Source organism: Misgurnus anguillicaudatus, chromosome 16, assembly GCF_027580225.2.
Source record: "Misgurnus anguillicaudatus chromosome 16, ASM2758022v2, whole genome shotgun sequence".
NCBI lineage: Eukaryota > Metazoa > Chordata > Actinopteri > Cypriniformes > Cobitidae > Misgurnus > Misgurnus anguillicaudatus.
The window spans coordinates 15,191,454-15,207,403 of NC_073352.2; the positions used below are offsets into that span (position 1 = coordinate 15,191,454).

The window sequence follows — 15,950 nt, forward strand, 5'->3', positions numbered from 1 at the left end:
TTGTATACTACATCTGGACACAACTGTCGGGAGTTCGCCCCCTGGTGGCAGTAATGAAATTTCAGTTTAATCGTAAATCTGTGTGTGTCTTTCTTTTTTCAGTCGTCATTTGTCATGTACAGTGTAAAGGTAAAAGTAACCACGCTGATTTTAAATCAGACAAAAATGACCGGTGGGCCAGATAAAAATGATTGGAGGGCCACACTTGGCCTGCGGGCTGCCAGTTGACTAGCCCTGGCGTAGGGGTATAAAATAAAAATTGGGATTGGGCTTAGATTAAATACGCCCTTAGTCCAGGTCCAACAATAAGCAGTTCAATCGCAATTCCTTTTTCTGCCACTAGTGGTGTAAAAAACACACTTCACCTTTAAATATGCTGCTGATTTTAGATACAGTTTGACAGTTTTACCGAATACCTTACAGCTCAATTATTACACAGAACCAAGAATTATTTTATCACCCAACAAACATCACTTTTCTGAATGTTACCAATATGCATATTTAAGTCTTTGATGAAAACATTTATTTGATACTTTTTTTCACATAAAGGCTTGTGTGAACCTAATACAGTGGCTTGATTTAACCCTCCAGTCATCTCGGTTCAGTTTGTCCTCCCACATATTCAATGTGGCAGAGCGTCTTTGAAAATCCCACAACCTACAATTAACCAGCAGAGGCACACAGAGACTCTTTCTTCCAATTCATAAGCATATTGTTCTTGAATGAGCACCCTGAGATCTGCTCTCCATCAGTGAGACTTTGTTTCGCTCGAAAAGAGCATCAAGGCCATTTTGTCACATCCTCTTCCTATAATACATTCAGCAACTGTAATGACAGCTTTGCTTTCTCTCTCCGGGTCATCAGCCACAGCTGGTGGGCACAGCCTGTGCCATCTGACAGACAACATTGCTTTAGTTTTTCATCTGTTATAACCTTGTGTTTCAGTGGGTTTATAATGGTGCTATGCCTCATCTGCTTTTTCAGTACTCAGTTTTTTGGCATGTACTAAACATTTTCCTTATTCTTTATTTTAGCCACTGTTGCCTCATGCAATGTTATAGTCTAAGGATATATTTTGTAAGAAACTTAAAATATATGCTTGCTAGTACAGGTGCACTAATAGCAACACAAAGATTAACCACAGCATTATATCAATAATATTAACAATAGTTAATCATTTTCATCAGATTACTTTACATATTTTCTGTATTAAAGAAATAGTCTACTCATTTTCAATATTAAAATATGTTATTACCTTAACTAAGAATTGTTGATACATCCCTCTATCATCTGTGTGCGTGCACGTAAGCGCTGGAGCGCGCTGCGACACTTCGATAGCATTTAGCTTAGCCCCATTCATTCAATGGTACCATTTAGAGATAAAGTTAGAAGTGACCAAACACATCAACGTTTTTCCTATTTAAGACGAGGTGTTATACGAGCAAGTTTGGTGGTACAAAATAAGCCGATTTAAAAGAGGAACTATATTTTATGGCGTAATAGCACTTTTGGGAGTGCTTCGACTCGGCGCAGTGACACCCTCCCTCTCCCATTATGAGAGTGAGAGGGGGAGCGGACTTGTTGGGCGGGTCGAGGTGCTCCCAAAAGTGCTATTGCGCCATAAAATATAGTTCCTCTTTTAAATCCGCTTAGAAAAGCGCTACGTTTTATTTTGTACCACCAAACTTGCTCGTATAACTACTCGTCTTAAATAGGAAAAACGTTGATGGGTTTGGTCACTTCTAACTTTATCTCTAAATGGTACCATTGAATGAATGGGGCTAAGCTAAATGCTATCGAAGCGTCGCAGCTCGCTCCAGCGCTTACGTGCACGCACACAGATGATAGAGGGATCTATCAACAATTCTTAGTTAAGGTAATAACATATTTTATATTGAAAATTAGTAGACTATTCCTTTAACATTACGAGGTTCAATAAATTAACCTCTTTCATGTATTCAGACGCACTATGCCAACGTCACCTTGTTTAAGAATAGATGCCAGACATGTACAATAACACACGGGAGCCGTGAAGAATGCTTTGCCAGGAGGCAGACGGAGAGACTGAATGTGTTTGACTGGTGGAGGTAAAGAGATAGCACAATGACAGGTGGCTGGCCCTCGGTTGAACCACACAGTTCAGTGGCAGGTCTGTGTAACCTCACCTCTTCCCCCAACAATCATCAGAGCTCAATTTTCACGTCCAACACCGCTGGCCAAGCCTGTACTTGAGCCAGAGTCAATCTCACGGGACCCCTGACACCGGGGCTATCGAATTTCTACTGCGATATGGAGTAGCACTTGAGGCACTTAAGTGTGGATGGTTGCCTAGGAATAGATGTGATGATAACCAAAGTGCTAGTTTGTATTCGGTAATCTTTATGTAGGACCGTTCCTCACATCCTTTTATTATTATTATTATTATATGCTATCACTTTTATCAAGTCTATTCAGAAGAGTGGAATGGGTGGCAAATCTGTTTGTATATTCGATTTTCTGCTTTATGTATTGTAAATATTAAAGCTATAGCTATTTTAGACTGATTAACTTGACAAGGCATATTCTGTCAAAATACACATCAACCCGATAAAACGAATCTCTTTAATTAGATTGGGACATGGTGGGTTATAATTCATCATGACGGGAGAAATGTATCCGCTCTATCCTCCATGACATGTCTCATTTTTTCAGGGTATTAAAAACGTAGCTGCTGTGTCGTTTTTCTGCCACTAGTGTCACCAAACAGAAATACAGAAGTAATTTGTGACACTGCCTGTGTAAACGCAGCTAAAGACATTTTTTTGTGCTTTCCTTTTTACATAAAGACTATAGGAGACTATACAATGTGAAATTATAACCTTGGTATCTTTAATGTTCACTGGTTAAGGTCATGACTTTGGTTTAGTCAGTGTTGCTATGTCAGGCTGGTCAGACCCTTTAAACACACAGAGCAATTTTTTGATAGCACCACAACATCACAGTATTTATACTGATGATATATCTTGGCATATGCTGACTGAGAACAAAAAAAAGACCTTGAAGCAGTGTGTTATTTATCAAATAAAAAATGTATTTAGTAACTTACTCCAAAATAACTTGTTTACTGGCATTGTAGTAATAATACTACAATAAAACATGTAATATAAGAAGGTACACAAATTAACAAAAGTTTTCTTATAATAATTGTTATGTATTTTCAGAATTAATACTGAATTCTAACTAAATATTAATAAGCATGTATTTTAACATAACAACAGCCTGCCCAGGGACTACGGGTGCAAATTAGCTCTTGAGCTATAACCTGATACTATGCATCTTTCCTTTTAAGGTTAATGTTTAATGTATGTTGTCCCTGTTTCTTTAAATAAATAAAATTCAAATTCAAGTATGCAATGCAATATAATGTATGTCACATCAACATTAAAGGTGCAGTGTATAGATTTTAGGGGCATCTAGTGGTGAGGTTGCATTGCAACCAACAGCTCAGTCCACTGCTCACCTCTTGCTTTTGAAACACATAGAGAAGCTGCCACCAGACAAACATGTCATCGTTGGAGACAACTTAGTAAAAAAGTTTGTCCATTAAGGGCTTCTGTAGAAACATGGCTGCACAAAATGGCGGCTTCCATGTAAGGGGACCCTCTGTGTATGTAGATAAAAGGTCTCATTCTAAGGTAATAAACACATAACGGTTCATTATGAAAGGTCTTTATACACCCCTGATAATATAGTTTTGTATATTATTTTGCATTTTTGTCAAGAGATCCTTCTTAAAATTACACACTGCACCTTTAAAACAGACTAACATCAAACACGCACTGAAAAAAATTATACGCTGTATTTACCAAAAAAATTAATATATAGTGCATAATTTCTGCACCCACTTTTTTAAGTTAGTTTCACGTGGAATCTTAAGCAGTTTAAGCTTTAAAAAATTAAGCAATTGCCTAAAATTCCATGTGAAACTCAAAAATGATGCACTATATTTTTTAGTAAATTCAGTGTATTATTTTTACAGTGTGTGTATGTTATTAAGCCCATAACAAATATTAGGAAAACATACAATGAGTTAATAATTATACAGTACATTGAATCCATCCAAATTATTCTTTATTACACATTTGCTATTGATATTGATTGTTGCTGTTGTGAATATGCTCTATTAAATCTATTAAATGTCAAATAAATGCTGTCAGGGCCGGTTTTTGCTATGGGCAATGTGGGCGAACGCCCAGGGCGCAATCTATGTGAGGGCGCACGAGCGCCCTAAAAAAAAAAAAAAAAAACTATATCAAAACCGCTCATTTCCATGTCAAGTTAGTGCTGAGAAACACAGTTGTGTGCGTGTCAGAAGAGGCACCGGTGAGGGGGGCGGGGAATCAACTTGCGACTGCAAGTCCCTCGCTCGCCTTAAGGGGGGCGAGCGAGGGATTGACTGATCCCAGGTCAGAGGCCACACAACACAAACTGCTGCGTCTGCTTCCAAGTAAATTGTATTTATCATTCCTAAAATTAACATAGACCCATATACCTACGAACATGTAATTAATTGGGTTATGTGAAAAAAAATCTGTAGAGTCATCTACGTGACTCACGTCACGTGACTCCGGTTGATTTACGGGCAAAACGGACGTTGTTGTTGGCAAAATGTAATGCAAAGTTAATTATGTCGAGTCTTCATCTTCATCATCATGGATCAAATTAAAAGACCAAAGTAGCCATCTCAGTTGCCCGGTTCAGGAAAAGAAGATGAGGAGAAACGGGCAAAAGATAAAGGTATGCCGAATTCTATGAGTGACGACGTGAGTGACAGTAGGAAATAGGCTATTTATATTAGCCTCGCACTCTTGCTAATATGTTGCTATTAGCCACAGAATACGATTGTATTTGGTTTTAGTTTTGCTGAACTAGCAACTATTAGAATTGAGGAATCAAGCCATGCAACTAAATTCACTCTATAGGCAACACAGTCTAGTTTGTGCAAATTCACACAGACCTCCTGACTGTCTAATTTTTTATTGCTTTACGCTATATGTGTCAACTTAAATAACTTCTAATATACATTGACATGGCATTTTGTAAGCTACAGTGATATAGCTTTTTAAATAATTTGTAGTGTATGCTTAGTTTATAGGATGTTAACAAATACTAATAAAATGTGTGTTATGGTCATTTTAATTGGGTAACTTAATTGTAAATTCAGGGGCACTTCTGAAATATTTTAGAGCTAGAGCACCCACTGGCCAAAATGAGGAGTCAGATACTTCCACAGCAGCAACTGTGTGTGTGTGTGTGTGTGTGTGTGTGTGTGTGTGTATGAGTGGGTGTTTATACTGTATTGCATGTTTTTCTCTGTTCTTGCTACCTTTTTGTATTTAAGATTATATATAACAAAATAATATATGTTGGTGGCGGGGTTTGGGGGTAATTCTTTTTTTTCTGGGGGCGGCCAAGGGATGGTTCGCCCAGGGCGTAAATCTAGCCAGGACCGCCACTGAATGCTGTAGAGTTAAAAAAGTGGACATGCATTTTGAAGCTACTTAATGGCACTAGATGGCAGTATGTATGCACACTCCAGACCTACAATATATTACTAAGGTGCAGTGTTCTCACCAAATGCACAAAATAGCATAAACAAGGTGTATGTCAGTTTTTTTTGACTGTAGACATACACAATTATATAGACATAACAATCATGTACTCCAGAGCATGCACATGTATTGTGGATGCGTAAACAGCATTCAATAAGCATACTTTGTTAAGATACTAATAGGTGTAAAAAATACAAAATGACCTCAAGTAAATGTCTCAAAATCACTTTTCCCACTGAAATGCAGCAAACACTATATGACACTACACTGGCTGTCGTTTGTTTTAAGGTTTTCCCATTGTCCTGTAGTGTTATCAGTATAATTTATCATGTTTCGCCTATTGGAATAATTCACTGATGATGTGCAATATTTATTGATCTCTCTTATCATCATCCTGTGATTTAAAGAGTCATGAAACCCCACAGTTTCAGCTCTAGTCTACCCTTACTATCGTTTTGAAAAATGCAATTTAAATGGGCGTGGACTCTGTGAAAAGAACTGCGAGGAGTGGGCGGAGCAACTGATATAAAAGGCTATCTAGTGTAACAAATATTAAAATGAATATATTTGATGAATGAATATATTTAATTTAAACAAAGGTCAAGTAAAACTGCTATACTGTAGTTGAAATAATAGCGTGTTTGAGAGGAGAGACATATGGAAGATGTTTTCATGCCTTGCAACTCAATATCTCACTCAGTTTATTACAGGATTTTATTAGTGGTTATTTTAAACGTGTATTCATTTGCAAGGTAATAGAGCAATGTTGTTTTTGTTATTCACTGACGGACCGAGTAAGAACATTATGCAGTTTTGTGTATTTCTGGCAGCATTTGTATTCAATGGTGAAAGTAGTTTTTCATCTCTTTTCTCAGAGACAAACTGCCTCAAGAAACAAGCTTTCTACATGTTACAGTTAATCTTTATTGAAGGGATTACTGTACACAAAGATCTTTTCTAAGTGATCCAATTAATAAGATCAAGTGAAACTGCTCTCTTAGGTGTATTTCATTCTGCTTGACCACTAGTTTGTGTCTAGGACGTCAATGATAAATGACCAGCTGTGCATGCTGATTTTAAAAGGGTTTTTGTTCTTGATGTTGCTTGGACAGCCTTCATTTGACTGAAATTGGATAGTTGGTTATAAAACTATTTCCAGGAATTGTATTGTAAAGGTTTACTGTCAGGTTTTATACCTTTAGTTTTTTGCTATTTTTTACACATCTAATCCAAGCAGCTTCTGCCTTTTGATGACATTTAAAGGGGATGTTTCACAAGACTTTTTAAGATGTCAAATAAATCTCTGGTGTCCCCAGAGTAGTACGTATGTGAAGTTTTAGCTCAAAATACCATATAGATAATTTATTATAACATGTTCAAATTTCCACTTTGTAGGTGTGAGCAAAAATGTGCCGTTTTTGGGTGTGTCCTTTAAAATGCAAATGAGCTGATCTCTGCACTAAATGGCAATGCTGTGGTTGGATAGTGCAGGCTGTATTATCCCCTTCTGACATCACAAGGGGAGCCAAATTTTAATATTTTTCACATGCTTGCAGAGGATGGTTTATAAAAGCTAAGTTACTGGGTTGATCTTTTTCACATTTTCTAGGTTGATAGAAGCACTGGGGACCCAATTATAGCACTTAAACATGGAAAAAGTCAAATTTTCATGACATAGCCCCTCTAAGACATAAGTAATTTATTTTCAAAAAGCTGGATATAAAATTACCTCTTCTCGGCCTGCAAAGTGTCCTTTCACCTTTGACCTTTTCACCTTTTTTTTCTTTGATACTGCTGATGTTAAATTATCAATGCAAGTGTTAATATTATGAGGTGGTTAACGGGATTCAGTTTAAAACCTTATATTGGTTGATAAAGTGATAAAGGTACCATGTAATTTAAATTTAGGAATGTGACAGAATTGAAGAATAATTAAAGACATTTCTGCTATTGTTTAAATACGCAATATGAACACAAAAGTTGAGAAATAGAGACTGCTTTGTGAATGAGGTAAAACAATGGTTATTTAGTCTCTTTAGCAATAATGGGATATCAGGAGCAAATGATCCAGAACATTGTATTGTTCTCTTATGTGCTTCACCGCAACTAGTGAGATTCAGACTTTTAGCATTGCATTCTCCGAAGCAATTGGATTTACTGCTCTCAATTTTCCCTGACCTTTATCTCCTCGTGGAGCAATAACGCTGGTGTATTAGGAAAAAAAGGTGTTTTAGTTTTATTGAGTGTGGCTGATGCTAGCACTGGAGAAAGAGGGAGGGATTTGAAATGACTACAATACACTGAGACCCCTTTCATTCTGTTCACAAGCTTCAACAATGATGTTCTCTGTGACTCAAAATCATTAAGCAGGGTGGGAAAACACCCTGTTGTCTTGGGGCATGCACTGACTTCACAGTACACAAAGAGAATATTATTTTGCATTCTTTTGAATGGCACCAGAAATGGAGCGGAGCTGCCCCTAATGTTAGATGTTCAGTGGCAGCTTTTGTTTTGTGAGCCGCGTCCCGTCGGGAATCTCACATCTCCACTTTCGGCTGCATTGTGCAATTCCCCCGTGAGGCGGACCGCAGGTACAGAAACTTATGGAAATATCTCTGAACCAGCGGTATGTGGATATTTGAGTAGGTGATCTGTGTTTGATCAAAGAGAGAACAACAAAACACACAACAGCCACAGACCCACGGCCTTCAAAGAGCTGCGTTCATACAAATCTATTTATGTGTTTTTGGGTACAGGGAAAGTACTGATATACTGCTTTGACAGGCAATGTTAAGTATACGTTTCCCAAAACCGTAGCCTGCATCTTTTGTGGCAAAGAGACCAGAACAAGCACTTTCAAAGGGTAACTGTCATGTGGTAAACATACTGTGAACAGAGATAAAGTGACTTTTGAAGCTGGAGACTAACTGCTCTCCTAAGATGGTTGTGTTAAAATAACACATTTTGTGTCTGGTTAAGGTCAACACATTAACTCTTTCCCTGCCATTGATGACTTAAATCGTCAGTTAAGAGAAAACGCTTCCATGGCAATTTCGAGGTTTTCCAGCAATCCATATTTCCACTATTATCCACCAGGTTGCACTCTTATCCAACTTATTAAACTATAAGTATTTCATTGATTTTAATATTTGTATGTAATTTTAGGTTGTTAACACGAACAAACTGATCGTTATACACTTGTGTGGCTGATTAATTTTTTTGTGTCGGGTATGCTGTTGTAGGTAATAAATCATTAAAAAGGCATATTTAAGAAATTTGGATTAGATAAAGAAAAACATGAAGTTAAAATCTCCAATATTGTATTTTTGTTGTTGTTTATAAAGGTCCATTTCTGTAGGCCATTTAGAAAATTGCAAGTAGTAAAGTCGTAAAATTATATTAAAGTTATCTCTATGTTTTCTTAAATTGTTTTAAAATAAACTAATATGATTTTATGCTTTATTCAATAAATTACCAGCCAATGTGATGGGACTTCAGAGTGTACTGCAGGGAAAATTCTCATGCAGGTTATTAAGGATACAGTACCCATCAATAGCAAGACTTTCTGTAGCTTACAGGTGTTAGCTAAGAAATAGGACACAGTTTAAAAATAGGTGCTCCTCAATTCCAGCCTTTTTATAAGAGTTTAAAATCTTTTGATCCTTTTTTGCTGCTAATCATAAGAGTATCGCATAAGAAGCGAGTGATGGAAAGTTGCTGGAAGTTTTTATGCTTGCTTGAGTTGGAAAAAGAGTTAATTGCGAATAATGGCAGATGGAAACACATTTGCCAAATAAATTCTGATGTAGCAAACATTAAACCCATGTGACTGAAGCCCTTTTCACACAGACATTACGGAAAATGCACCCAGGATTTTTCTGGGATTGTTTGATTTTTTGTTCAGTCACACTGCCAATACTTTGCCGGAAGCTGTAGGTCTCGGAAAGACACGTGACCTCTTTAAAGTCCTGCACTTTCTTCTACGCAGCGTCTGAAGTTTGCATATTATTTATTATTTCTCTCTCCACAAACCACTCGCGTGCATTTTTGTTTATGATAAGAGTATACTGTAAAGGAGCATGTGATGCACCGTTCTATGCTGGTGAATGATCTCAGCTTCAGAGTGGATATTTGATGAGCTCCCTGATCTCTACTTTAATCCAGTTTGCAGACATTTCTCATCGTGATTGTTTATATACATTTAAAACCCCTGTTTTGAGGAGCTGAACGATATATCTTGTTGGGATGACGCGGGGGCATTTTTGCGTCCTCACTACGGCACAGCCAGCATTGTTTATGCGTCTCATTTATCATTTCCTGATAATGCTTCAGGCTAGTTTGCGACATTTCTCATTGTGAATGTTGATATGCATGTAAATAACAAGCACCATAACTTTGTTGTGATGATGCGTGTGTCCTCACTACGACACGCCCATTACGGCATTGTTTCGGCTTCTTGTTTTACACAAGGGTTTTCCGAGTATCTTACTAGGTCCTCTTTCAGGCAACGATCCCAGAAGATTTACTGGACGTGTTTGCATTCACACAGACGCTTGTCTGGCAATTTTACTGGTATTTCCTGGGACCAAAGGTCTGTGTGTATGGGGTTTTATTGTCTGATGTTGTCTTTACTATATATGGAGCTCAACGTCATCGTAATGGTGCATTCACACCAGCCGAGGTAGAGGCGGCAAAAACGCGCTATTCACGCGTAGTTGGACGCTTGAACATTTGAGTTTACTCGCTTCATTTGCGCGTGAAATTCTTGTCATTCGAGACATTCACACGGAAATTTGTGTCATGGGAGGGGCTTCTGCAACTCTGCTGAGACTCTACCACTCCGCTCACGTTTTGGAATCACGTCACTACTACAGCAAGGTCCTGATTGGTTAACACAGCATGGAAATCCGTCGAAGTTCAGATTTTTCAACTTGCGGTGCACCATTCACGCCAGGATGCCTTATGGAGCTTTCACATAGAATTCGGTGTACGCTGCGCTATGATCAGCATCTGTATTCCTCATACGCTATTTAACCCAAATATAAATACTGTAGTAATTTATAGTAAAGGTGAGAAAACAATCAAATGACTAGACGTTTAAAACTTCAACTGAACGTTTTGAAAACTCCGCCTACTTTGGTCTGGCCAGCAGAGCGCACACCGCGTTCTATGTGAAACCCGCATAATCGCGTCTTTGCATTGACTTAACATGTAAATCACCCGCGCTTGCCGCCTTCACCGCATCTGGTGTGAACCCTGCATAAAGCCCTTACTGTTAGTGCCTGCATGCAATTCTGCATTTCTTCGTCTGTGCACAGCATTCAGTTCAAGCTGCCCAATCGTAACTAAATGCAGTCCTGTCTCTATTTTCTCAGTGTGCCCTGTTTTATTTACTGTTGGTTACTACTGTCAACTACTTGATGGGAACACACCTAATTCAAATTAGTTTGTTTTTCTTTTTTTACTCACTTTTGAAATTTGCTTCACTTTTGGATGGAAACCCCACTAATGAGAAAGAACAGCAGCAGTTTTGTTACCCATCAGAAGTGCTGTTTTTTTAACACAAAGAGGCTTAAGTTCAGATTTAAGAGGTGGGAAAGCATTGAAAGTATATTTGTCCACCTTTATTAAATAAACGGCCAAGGCAATGACACATTTTTTCCTAATGCAACACCAAGCAAAGAGCTGTTCAAGGGTAATAGAGATTTACTGACATTAGACATGATTGGAATAATATTCAGTAAGAAAGGATTGCTCTATGGCAGATTTTAGTTGATTCTGATTTGTGTGTAACGTTGCTGTTTGTGCATAAACAACATTTGCAAAGTTCAATGTAACGGGAGTTATTTGATTTAGAAAAAAAATCACTTCTAAAAAAACTACAACGAATGGCTTGATTGCCTACAACTGAGCTTTTTCATGGTATAGTAATATTACTATCCCCAAAATGGACCCAGCCCCCGGGAACACCCAGCCAAGGGGGATTTTTTGAAACGGCCAATCACAACACACTGGGACAGCTAACCAATATGAGCATATTCAGTATTTATGAGGGAGGGGCTTCACAGACCCAGAAACTAAACTTTTTCTGAGGATGGAAACAGTGATACAGAATTAATGTAAAGAAAACTTCCGATTTACCACCCATTTATGTGTGTACTGTATTTATGTGTGTGCGTGTGTGCATATTCAGGGCAAGCAGGCAATAAATAACTAATAAGAATGAAGCTATGTTAGTTAGTAATAATAATGTGATTATTATGCATTGCTCTAATAGATTTCAGTGACTGACTAATGTTTTCCAATCTGTATTTGGCCGTCCATAAGAATGCTTTATGAGAAGCAAAGTATATATTGTGCATGCCTTTAAAATGTAATAAATATTACAGTGTTTCACATTTCTTACTGTGATTATGTTTACGCCAATGAAAAGCACTAAAATACTCAGGATGTTTTATTTACACGAGTTAAAGTTTAATCGCAGTATTGACCTACTATGTAAACATAGACAGTGAATAGCCCTAATGAAGAGGCCTATAGTTTATTTGTATTAATCAATCAGTTAACATACACATCAAAGGCATCTGTGACCCCTCAGGGTACACTGTGATCATGAAATATTCACTTGCTGAATAATTTATCTCTTGCTGTCAATGTTTGTGTTAACAGGAAACCTCCAGGACACATAGCATTAATGAAGGGTTCGAGCACTTCCTATGCTGTATGTTAGTGGATCACAACACTCATGAATACAGTTTATGTCCCTTGTTCAGAGTATTTGAAGTCTGTTTATGGAGACAGGGACAAAACTTCCATCTTTCTAACATTTCAAAAAATGAAGAGCTCGATGTTCTCAGCAAATAATAAACACATTAATAATGCACTTTGCATAAGCACGTTGCAATGAGGCATTGATTTTATCTGCAGTAGCTATAAATAGAGAAAAAGTTAAAAAAGTTTGTAAACTAAAAGAAAAGATACAGCCATTGGTTGTTGATTAGCACTGTGATTGATTTACTGTAAAGATTCAAGGCAAAAACCATCCAGCTATTAATGCTAAGGTCACCTCTCTTTAACACTATGTCACTGTTACTTAAATTAAAAATATCAATGCATTTACATATCCTTCCAGATATATCTGCAAAATCTATTGCAAGTGATTTCTGGTCTAGAAACTATTTAGTATTTATTCATAATTAAATAAGTCTGCATATGTTTAGTTTGCATTACTCTTGAGCATGTTAGTAGATGACTTAAAAGCAGTTTATGTTCTTAGAGGGAAAAGTTGTGTAATGCATTACGAGCCGTTTTGAAGCTTCTACCCAAAATGGCTCAAGGTTTTCAGAAGGCGAAGTGGTTTCTCCAGGGTGCGACCTTGAAGAGCACAGTATGCAATTAAAAGTGCATCAGACCAGCACAGATGATCTCTGAACCTTATTAAGGTGTAATACTCTAAGGTTTAATGCTGTCATAGTCCAGCATCACATGTACAATTAGCCAGCACTTCACACACAATTACCTCAGTCTTGACACTACACGTCAACCTTAATAGAAAGATAGATGCCTGAAAAGTTTAACAAGCGTGTCTGAAGTGTTGTCAGCCTACAGTATAATGACCTGCCTTTGTTCTTATGGCCTTAAAGGTTGTTTTCAAAGTTTGCCATGTTGAAGTTAGTTTCTTTGAGTTTTTTGAACTTGATAAGAATGAACCTGGAGAATTAACACTTATGCTTGTAGTAGTCAGTAAGGTGCATGGTTTCTTTTTCCATAAAATCTTAACAGAATAAGAATAGAAATTTGTTAAATAGCTGTACATATATAGTTCAATGTAGTTCAATGTAGTTGCCCAGCAGCAGCTACAAAAAAAGGCCCATGAAGGTAAAAAAGTTATCACTGGGGTGGCACCTTTTCAAAAAGTACACTTTTGTACCTAAATGGGACACAATGGTAGTTTTTTAGAGGGTCCATCCCAGTGACGAAAAGGTCAACAACTTTTTTACTTTTTTTTCTGAGAGTGTACTTGAGCTTAAAGGGACATTCCACTTTTTAGAAAAATCTGCTAATTTTCCAACTCCCCTAGAGTTGAACATTTATTATAAAACGGCCCGTTCTGGTTCTTCATTCTGATTGGTTGAAACGCGTTCTAAGCCGTGATGAAATACCCCGGTAACCCCACGGTTCAGACCGCATAACATAAGTATCACTGCGCCACTGTTGCTGCGTACTGATTTATGAAAATAAACACCACAGTCTTTAAATATATATTCATTTTTCTACAATTGCACAATTGTTTTCTTGTTAATAAAGAGAAAACGTTCTCTGAGAAGTTTCTACCTTAAATTCATAGGTCCGTTATTATCCACTAGATGGCGATCTTACCCAACTTAAACACTGACGCATTCACTCAACACTGAAAACACTAGTGATGCGCGGGTCGGCGTTTTTTCCAACCCGCGGGTCTCGCTTTTATAAAATATTTGGCCTGCTCCAACCTGCCCTGCACCACTGTTTCTATTTTTGCAACCCGCCCATCACCCGCGACCATTAAAATAGACATAGGCATTTGTAATGTAAATAAAAAGAGACGTTATTTCAGCCTAAAAGTGCTTGGAAACAACCATTAGATTACATCGCCCTGTAAACTGGCAACAACATGTGCGAATGAGCCATAGAAACCAGCATGGTCATATTAATATAGATAGGATAATGATAAACTAGGGGTTTCCAATACGCCGATCGCAAAGGCAATGCCGGTAGTGTGTGTGTGTGTGCGCGCGCGCGAGAGCGAGCGAGCGAACGAGGGAGAGAGAGGGGCAGCGTTGGGCTGATATATGCTTCTGATACTACTGTAATTTTCTTTCTAGTTTGTTTCACTAAATCTCCGCTATTTTAAACAGTACTCGTGAACAGACATGTACTCCAGGATTTTTTTTAACTCCTCAAGAAAATAGAGTAATGGTGACAGCCCTAAATCCAATGTAGAGGTATATGCAGTATAGTCCACGCATTTAAAGTGTTTTTAGCATGTAGAACTTGTCGGCTTTATCATTTTAAAAGTAGATCACCACACAAAAAAAGCAGTCTTTGTATTATCTATTCACAAATTCCCTACCTTAATTTCTCCTGCAGATCATCTTTCATCTTTTAATTCTCCGTTTGTTTTGTTGTTGTGGCTGGCAGCGGGAGGGAGCTACATGGCGCTTCCGTGACGTGACGCCAAAGGTTTGGGGATATCAAGTTACGTTGCGCAAGTTACGTTGCGCAAGTTACGTTGCCACATAGGCCTACGTAATTTAACCTTATCAAAGAACGTAATAAAATGTAAAAATATATATTCCCAAATATTTTATATATATGCTACAGGGAATTAGACGCAACATATCAGTTTTTTAATTTTGTTTTTAATGACCCGCCCCAACCCGCCACGCATTAAAGGTACAATTTCTTTACCCGCCCCAACCCGACCCGCGGGTCACCCGCTGGGCCCACAGGTTAAGAGACGACCCGCGTATCACTAGAAAACACCATGTAGTACTGTTCATGGCTCTTCACAAAAATGGAATAATCTCCTCTTTTAGCTGAAAATTTGAGAGGTGATAAGAGAACAAATGAAGGTAGGATGAAACAGGGTTTTTTTTTAAAGCGGAGTGTCTGTTCTTTCATTCAATATATTTTATGTTTATTTAAAGAATATAATTTTTCTGGAAGCCATTAAACTAAAACTGGGTGGCAACTTTAAAAAAAAGCTGACGGGGAAAGGGTTAAGCATGCTTCCACGCATATTTGATTATCACTTCAACAGTTGCACGATATAAATGTTAATGTATATTTTTGATGAATGTTGATTTATAAAAATAAACACCACAGTCTTTAATCATATTTTCATTGTGTCTTTGCTGCGTCTGTGTTGGCTGAGAATTGCGCTCTGTTGCAGCCATACTTAATTCTGAGGAACTACTTTGTTTGGCAGAAGAGTAATATTTGTACTAATATAATTACAACTTATTTGTGTTTTATTTTGTGAAATCCTGCTAACTTATGCATATGAAGTAACCGTTTTATAAAAGCAATAAGCCCCGCAAAGCAGTGGGGTTACAGTGCATTTTATAACAGCTAAGGGGGTTTTAGGCACACTTTAGGCCTAACAATGCCCCTTAGCTGTTATAAAATGCACTGGTAACCCACTGCTTTTTGGGGCTTATTGCTTTATTTTGTACAGTTTTGGAATCCATTCAGCCGATCTGCGGGTCTGGCGCTACCACTTTTAGCATAGCTTAGCATAATCCATTGAATCTGATTAGACCATTAGCTAGTGATAGACCGATATATCGGCTGGCCGATATTTGCAAGTTTAATGTG

The 15,950-nt window shown here is 37.8% G+C and overlaps 1 protein-coding gene across 3 annotated transcripts in view; it reads left to right on the top strand.

Annotated features, from left to right (window-relative positions):
* Nucleotides 1-15,950, top strand: part of mid2 (midline 2) — a 141,692-nt gene that overhangs the window by 11,396 nt on the left and 114,346 nt on the right. The window lies entirely within an intron of this gene.